Source organism: Oncorhynchus gorbuscha, unplaced genomic scaffold (genome assembly GCF_021184085.1).
Source record: "Oncorhynchus gorbuscha isolate QuinsamMale2020 ecotype Even-year unplaced genomic scaffold, OgorEven_v1.0 Un_scaffold_4956, whole genome shotgun sequence".
Taxonomy (NCBI): Eukaryota; Metazoa; Chordata; class Actinopteri; order Salmoniformes; family Salmonidae; genus Oncorhynchus; species Oncorhynchus gorbuscha.
The window spans coordinates 20724-30060 of NW_025748871.1; positions in this window are offsets into that span (position 1 = coordinate 20724).

The window sequence follows — 9337 nt, forward strand, 5'->3', positions numbered from 1 at the left end:
TGGTATAAAATGGTGGTATAAATGGTGGTATAAAATGATGGTATAAAATGGTGGTACAAAATGGTGGTATAAAATGGTGGTATAAATGGTGGTATAAAATGGTGGTATAAAATGGTGGTATAAAATGATGGTATAAAATGGTGGTATAAAATGGTGGTATAAAATGATGGTATAAAATACACTATAGAAACTACATAGAGAAACATAACATGCAGAAACAACAAACCCTCTTCATCATTTATGGATGACAAAGAAGAATGACTGGTCCCCCGTCATCCCCTGGGGTTTCCCCAACACTACTTTGGTCTTGTTAGAAGTGTGGATGAACCAGCCCTGGCAGTAGGCGGACTCAAACCGGCGTTGTTTGCTCATTTCAGCCTTCATGTAGAAGACAAATGCCTGGATCTCCTCATCATCCTTCCTGATGCTTTTCAGTCTGTGTGTGTCACAAGTCTGAAAGGATATGTACAGGTTAAAATATATTATTATTATTCAACAATTCCTTTTAGTCCTTGTGCATATCTACCTAAATCTGCTTTTAAAGCCTGAATTGATCTGTACAGTATAGGTAACACTATTCACGACTCAAATTCAACATGAACAAGGAATAGCAATAACACAACATGGAACAACAATAACACAACAGGGAATAACAATAGCACAACAGGGAATAACAATAACACAACAGGGAATAACAATAACAGGGAATAACAATAACACAACAGGGAATAACAACAATAACACAACAGGGAATAACAATAACAACAGGGAATAACAATAACAGGGAATAACAATAACACAACAGGGAATAACAATAACAACAACATGGAATAACAATAACAGGGAATAACAATAACACAACAGGGAACAACAATAACAGGGAATAACAATAACACAACAGGGAACAACAATAACAGGGAATAACAATAACACAACATGGAACAACAATAGCACAACAGGGAATAACAATAACAGGGAATAACAATAACAGGGAATAAATAATAACACAACATGGAACAACAATAGCACAATAGGGAATAACAATAACACAACAGGGAATAACAATAGCAAAACAGGGAATAACAATAACAGGGAATAACAATAACACAACAGGGAATAACAATAACAGGGAATAACAATAACACAACAGGGAATAACAATAACACAACAGGGAATAAAATAACAGGGAATAACAATAGTCCTTGGTCTGATTTCATTTACTGACTACTATGAAGTTATTTGAAAAATATGCAATTAGTGGTGAACTAAAAATACATATAGTAGCAATTATATTGAACATATCTTAAAGTCTTTATCCTTAAGAGTCTATTGATGCACATCTGTGTGTCAAGCTAGTAAATGTAATTTTAAAATATCCCCATCAAAGTCCGTCAACTTAAGCTAGAGATATTTGCATGGGCTGAGTCTCGATCCCCCACATCCGCCCATGTTGCTCTTCCGCGTCTGCAGTGGAAGGTGGCTGAGCTCCAGCTGTGTTTGTCAGACCATGAGCCATCCCGAAAATCAGTTCTCTCACGAAAAACGTCTAGCATCCGAACGGTTTGGCCTAACTCTATGGAAACTAACTCCATGGAAACTAACTCTATGGAAACTAACTCTATAGAAACTAACTCTATAGAAACTAACTCTATGGAAACTAACTCTATGGAAACTAACTCTATGGAAACTAACTCTATGGAAACTAACTCTATGGAAACGATGACTCTCACAAACACGCTGGTGTCCTCCGTTTTGCTTTATGACCCCCACAAAAGTCTTTCAGAATCGTCTGAAGGGAACCCATACAAATAACGGGATTAGCTTTGTGCCAACACAAATAAGGGGTTAAATATGTGTCCAAAAACCCACAAATATTTCCTAAGCTTTCTGACATCTCGTTGATATTAGGACAGATCACTTCAAAACAACCATGTTATAAAATGATGGTACATAAAAAAACTATAGAGAAACAGAACATGCAGAAACAACAAACCCTCTTCATCGTGGTCCTTCTGTAGCTCAGTTGGCAGAGCATGGCGCTTGTAACGCCAGGGTAGTGGGTTCGATCCCCGGGACCACCCATACGTAGAATGTATGCACACATGACTGTAAGTCGCTTTGGATAAAAGCGTCTGCTAAATGGCATATATTATTATTATTATTAAATTATATTATCATTTATGGATGACGAAGAAGAATGACTGGTCCCCAGTCATCCCCTGGGGTTTCCCCAACACTACTTTGGTCTCGTTAGAAGTGTGGATGAACCAGCCCTGGCAGTAGTAGGCGTTGTTTGCTCATTTCAGCCTTCATGTAGAAGACAAACGCCTGGATGTCATCATCCTTCCTGATGCTTTTCATTTTGTCACAAGACTGAAAGGACGTGTTAAAACTATCAAAACCTTCCTTATGATGTTTTCATGTCATTTGGACCGTTTCTGAATGTTAGTCCATGTGTTTCTTTGGGCTATAATAGTAAAGGCCAAATTCAATATTTGATCAAATATACCTAAAGAAGTCCTAAAATTCTACATCAAATAGCTAAATGATCCATGGTATGACCATCTTAAAACAATTCCATATGTTAGTTTAGTACTCTAACCCTAGTAGCTAACCCTAGTAGCTAACTCTAACCCTAGTAGCTAACCCTAATCCTAGTAGCTAACCATAGTAGCTAACCCTAACCCTAGTAGCTAACCCTAATCCTAGTAGCTAACCCTAGTAGCTAACCCTAACAGCTAACCCTAACCCTAGTAGCTAACCCTAGTAGCTAACCCTAACCCTACCCTAACCCTAGTAGCTAGCTAACCCTAACCCTAGTAGCTAACCCTAACCCTAGTAGCTAACCCTAGTAGCTAACCCTAACCCTAGTAGCTAACCCTAGTAGCTAACCCTAATCCTAGTAGCTAACCCTAGTAGCTAACCCTAACCCTAGTAGCTAACCCTAATCCTAGTAGCTAACCCTAGTAGCTAACCCTAACCCTAGTAGCTAACCCTAGTAGCTAACCCTAACCCTAGCTAAGCTAACCCTAGTAGCTAACCTAAGTAGCTAACCCTAACCCTAGTAGCTAACCCTAATCCTAGTAGCTAACCCTAACCCTAGTAGCCCTAGTAGCTAACCCTAACCCTAGTAGCTAACCCTAGTAGCTAACCCTAACCCTAGTAGCTAACCCTAGTAGCTAACCCTAACCCTAACCCTAGTAGCTAACCCTAACCCAGCTAACCCTAACCCTAGTAGCTAACCCTAACCCTAGTAGCTAACCCTAACAGCTAACCCTAACCCTAGTAGCTAACCCTAACCCTAGTAGCTAACCCTAGTAGCTAACACTAACCCTAGTAGCTAACCCTAACCCTAGTAGCTAACCCTAACCCTAGTAGCTAACCCTAGTAGCTAACCCTAACCCTAGTAGCTAACCCTAGTAGCTAACCCTAACCCTAGTAGCTAACCCTAGTAGCTAACCCTAACCCTAGTAGCTAACCCTAGTAGCTAACCCTAACCCTAGTAGCTAACCCTAACCCTAGTAGCTAACCCTAACCCTAGTAGCTAACCCTAGTAGCTAACCCTAACCCTAGTAGCTAACCCTAGTAGCTAACCCTAACTAACCCTAGTAGCTAACCCTAGTAGCTAACCCTAACCCTAGTAGCTAACCCTAGTAGCTAACCCTAACCCTAGTAGCTAACCCTAGTAGCTAACCCTAACCCTAGTAGCTAACCCTAGTAGCTAACCCTAACCCTAAGTAGCTAAACCCTAGTAGCTAACCCTAACCCTAGTAGCTAACCCTAGTAGCTAACCCTAACCCTAACCCTAACCCTAACCCTAGTAGCTAACCCTAACCCTAGTAGCTAACCCTAACCCTAGTAGCTAGCCCTAGTAGCTAACCCTAGTAGCTAACCCTAACAGCTAACCCTAACCCTAGTAGCTAACCCTAACAGCTAACCCTAACCCTAGCTAACCCTAACAGCTAACCCTAACCCTAGTAGCTAACCCTAACAGCTAACCCTAACCCTAGTAGCTAACCCTAACCCTAGTAGCTAACCCTAACAGCTAACCCTAACCCTAGTAGCTAACCCTAGTAGCTAACCCTAACCCTAGTAGCTAACCCTAACCCTAGTAGCTAACCCTAACCCTAGTAGCTAACCCTAGTAGCTAACCCTAACCCTAGTAGCTAACCCTAACCCTAGTAGCTAACCCTAACAGCTAACCCTAACCCTAGTAGCTAACCCTAACCCTAGTAGCTAACCCTAATCCTAGTAGCTAACCCTAACCCTAGTAGCTAACCCTAATCCTAGTAGCTAACCCTAACCCTAGTAGCTAACCTAGTAGCTAACCCTAACAGCTAACCCTAATCCTAGTAGCTAACCCTAATCCTAGTAGCTAACCCTAACCCTAGTAGCTAACCCTAACCCTAGTAGCTAACCCTAACAGCTAACCCTAATCCTAGTAGCTAACCCTAACCCTAGTAGCTAACCCTAACCCTAGTAGCTAACCCTAACCCTAGTAGCTAACCCTAGTAGCTAACCCTAATCCTAGTAGCTAACCCTAACCCTAGTAGCTAATCCTAACCCTAGTAGCTAACCCTAACAGCTAACCCTAATCCTAGTAGCTAACCCTAACCCTAGTAGCTAACCCTAACCCTAGTAGCTAACCCTAGGAGCTAACCCTAACCCTAGTAGCTAACCCTAACAGCTAACCCCAACCCTAGTAGCTAACCCTAACAGCTAACCCTAATCCTAGTAGCTAACCCTAGTAGCTAACCCTAACAGCTAACGCTAGTAGCTAACCCTAGTAGCTAACCCTAACCCTAGTAGCTAACCCTAACAGCTAACCCTAACCCTAGTAGCTAACCCTAACCCTAGTAGCTAACCCTAACAGCTAACCCCAGTAGCTAACCCTAACAGCTAACCCTAGTAGCTAACCCTAACCCTAGTAGCTAACCCTAACCCTAGTAGCTAACCCTAACAGCTAACCCTAGTAGCTAACCCTAACAGCTAACCCTAATCCTAGTAGCTAACCCTAACAGCTAACCCTAGTAGCTAACCCTAGTAGTAGTAGTAAATATATGTATTTTTATTTTATTTTAGGGGTCCTAAAATTCTACATCAAATAGCTAAATGATCCATGGTATGACCATATTAAAACAATTCCATATGTTAGTTTAGTACTCTAACCCTAGTAGCTAACCCTAACCCTAGTAGCTAACCCTAACCCTAGTAGCTAACCCTAGTATCTAACCCTAACCCTAGTAGCTAACCCTAACCCTAGTAGCTAACCCTAACAGCTAACCCTAATCCTAGTAGCTAACCCTAACCCTAGTAGCTAACCATAACCCTAGTAGCTAACCCTAGGAGCTAACCCTTTTTCATTATATCTCGGTTTGATTTGTCTTATCTTAGCAATTTCTTCTCAGCTAGCTACATAGCCGTCTTTGTATCAAAGATAATTGCGTAATTATCGTATTTCGCCGTCCTAACGTAGTCTTCACTAGCCAGCTAGCTAACGTCCACTGATTAGCTGCACTGAGAAACTCTTACACTCAACGGAACGACTTGATTAGTTTAGTGTTAGCTACCTACATAGCTGTCTTTGCTGTCTTCGTATCATCGTATCATCGTATCCAAGATAATTGTGTTGTTTAGGTTTAGAGTGTGTAGTCTTAGAGTGATTATCTTAATTTACCGAGGTTAGCTAGCCAGCTATTTGTCGTCCTTAACGTAGGTGACTCTGCTAGCTAGCCAACAGCTAGCCAACGCTAGCCAACGTCTTCTGTATAGAACTCAACTACCCGGTCGCATTCACAGGTTGTATCACATTTTCACTTCATTTCATTACAGTACAACGGTTTGATTTGTTTGATCGTAGCTAGCTACTTAGCTAGCTACATAGCCGTCTTTGTATCAAAGATAATTGTGTAGTCTAGAGCGATTTTCTAGGTTCGCTAGCCATCTATTGTCGTTCTTTTAACAACGTAACGTAAACAACACTGCTAGCTAGCCTGCTAGCCCCGAATAGCAACACTGCAGAACTATTACACTCAACGGAATGACTTGATTAGTGTAGTGTCAACAACGCACCCACTGCCAGCTGGCCTACTTCAGCAGTACTGTATCATTTTAATCATTTTAGTCAATAAGATTCTTGCTACGTAGCTTAACTTTCTGAACATTCGAGACGTGTAGTCCACTTGTCATTCCAATCTCCTTTGCATTAGCGTAGCCTCTTCTGTAGCCTGTCAACTATGTGTCTGTTTATCCCTGTTCTCTCCTCTCTGCACAGACCATACAAACGCTCCTCACCGCGTGGCCGCGGCCACCCTACTCTGGTGGTCCCAGCGCGCACGACCCACGTGGAGTTCCAGGTCTCCGGTAGCCTCTGGAACTGCCAATCTGCGGTCAACAAGGCAGAGTTCATCTCAGCCTATGCCTCCCTCCAGTCCCTCGACTTCTTGGCACTGACGGAAACATGGATCACCACAGACAACACTGCTACTCCTACTGCTCTCTCTTCGTCCGCCCACGTGTTCTCGCACACCCGAGAGCGTCTGGTCAGCGGGGTGGTGGCACCGGGATCCTCATCTCTCCCAAGTGGTCATTCTCTCTTTCTCCCCTTACCCATCTGTCTATCGCCTCCTTTGAATTCCATGCTGTCACAGTTACTAGCCCTTTCAAGCTTAACATCCTTATCATTTATCGCCCTCCAGGTTCCCTCGGAGAGTTCATCAATGAGCTTGATGCCTTGATAAGCTCCTTTCCTGAGGACGGCTCACCTCTCACAGTTCTGGGCGACTTTAACCTCCCCACGTCTACCTTTGACTCTTTCCTCTCTGCCTCCTTCTTTCCACTCCTCTCCTCTTTTGACCTCACCCTCTCACCTTCCCCCCTACTCACAAGGCAGGCAATACGCTCGACCTCATCTTTACTAGATGCTGTTCTTCCACTAACCTCACTGCAACTCCCCTCCAAGTCTCCGACCACTGCCTTGTATCCTTTTCCCTCTCGCTCTCATCCAACACCTCCCACACTGCCCCTACTCGGATGGTATCGCGCCGTCCCAACCTTCGCTCTCTCTCCCCCGCTACTCTCTCCTCTTCCATCCTATCATCTCTTCCCTCCGCTCAAACCTTCTCCCACCTATCTCCTGATTCTGCCTCCTCAACCCTCCTCTCCTCCCTCTCTGCATCCCTTGACTCTCTATGTCCCTATCCTCCAGGCCGGCTCGGTCCTCCCCTCCCGCTCCGTGGCTCGATGACTCATTGCGAGCTCACAGAACAGGGCTCCGGGCAGCCGAGCGGAAATGGAGGAAAACTTCGCCTCCCTGCGGACCTGGCATCCTTTCACTCCCTCCTCTCTACATTTTCCTCCTCTGTCTCTGCTGCTAAAGCCACTTTCTACCACGCTAAATTCCAAGCATCTGCCTCTAACCCTAGGAAGCTCTTTGCCACCTTCTCCTCCCTCCTGAATCCTCCGCCCCCTCCCCCCCTCCTCCCTCTCTGCAGATGACTTCGTCAACCATTTTGAAAAGAAGGTCGACGACATCCGATCCTCGTTTGCTAAGTCAAACGACACCGCTGGTTCTGCTCACACTGCCCTACCCTGTGCTCTGACCTCTTTCTCCCCTCTCTCTCCAGATGAAATCTCGCGTCTTGTGACGGCCGGCCGCCCAACAACCTGCCCGCTTGACCCTATCCCCTCCTCTCTTCTCCAGACCATTTCCGGAGACCTTCTCCCTTACCTCACCTCGCTCATCAACTCATCCCTGACCGTTGGCTACGTCCCTTCCGTCTTCAAGAGAGCGAGAGTTGCACCCCTTCTGAAAAAACCTACACTCGATCCCTCCGATGTCAACAATTACAGACCAGTATCCCTTCTTTCTTTTCTCTCCAAAACTCTTGAACGTGCCGTCCTTGGCCAGCTCTCCCGCTATCTCTCTCTGAATGACCTTCTTGATCCAAATCAGTCAGGTTTCAAGACTAGTCATTCAACTGAGACTGCTCTCCTCTGTATCACGGAGGCGCTCCGCACTGCTAAAGCTAACTCTCTCTCCTCTGCTCTCATCCTTCTAGATCTATCGGCTGCCTTCGATACTGTGAACCATCAGATCCTCCTCTCCACCCTCTCCGAGTTGGGCATCTCCGGCGCGGCCCACGCTTGGATTGCGTCCTACCTGACAGGTCGCTCCTACCAGGTGGCGTGGCGAGAATCTGTCTCCTCACCACGCGCTCTCACCACTGGTGTCCCCAGGGCTCTGTTCTTGGCCCTCTCCTATTCTCGCTATACACCAAGTCACTCGGCTCTGTCATAACCTCACATGGTCTCTCTTATCATTGCTATGCAGACGACACACAATTAATCTTCTCCTTTCCCCCTTCTGATGACCAGGTGGCGAATCGCATCTCTGCATGTCTGGCAGACATATCAGTGTGGATGACGGATCACCACCTCAAGCTGAACCTCGGCAAGACGGAGCTGCTCTTCCTCCCGGGGAAGGACTGCCCGTTCCATGATCTCGCCATCACGGTCGACAACTCCATTGTGTCCTCCTCCCAGAGCGCCAAGAACCTTGGCGTGATCCTGGACAACACCCTGTCGTTCTCAACTAACATCAAGGCGGTGGCCCGTTCCTGTAGGTTCATGCTCTACAACATCCGCAGAGTACGACCCTGCCTCACACAGGAAGCGGCGCAGGTCCTAATCCAGGCACTTGTCATCTCCCGTCTGGATTACTGCAACTCGCTGTTGGCTGGGCTCCCTGCCTGTGCCATTAAACCCCTTCAACTCATCCAGAACGCCGCAGCCCGTCTGGTGTTCAACCTTCCCAAGTTCTCTCACGTCCCCGCTCCTCCGTTCTCTCCACTGGCTTCCAGTTGAAGCTCGCATCCGCTACAAGACCATGGTGCTTGCCTACGGAGCTGTGAGGGGAACGGCACCTCAGTACCTCCAGGCTCTGATCAGGCCCTACACCCAAACAAGGGCACTGCGTTCATCCACCTCTGGCCTGCTCGCCTCCCTACCACTGAGGAAGTACAGCTCCCGCTCAGCCCAGTCAAAACTGTTCGCTGCCCTGGCCCCCAATGGTGGAACAAACTCCCTCACGACGCCAGGACAGCGGAGTCAATCACCACCTTCCGGAGACACCTGAAACCCCACCTCTTTAAGGAATACCTAGGATAGGTTAAGTAATCCCTCTCACCCCACCCCCTAAGTTTTAGATGCACTATTGTTAAGTGACTGTCCCACTGGATGTCATAAGGTGAATGCACCAATTTGTAAGTCGCTCTGGATAAGAGCGTCTGCTAAATGACTTAAATGTAAATGTTAAATGTCTTAAATGTAACCCTAA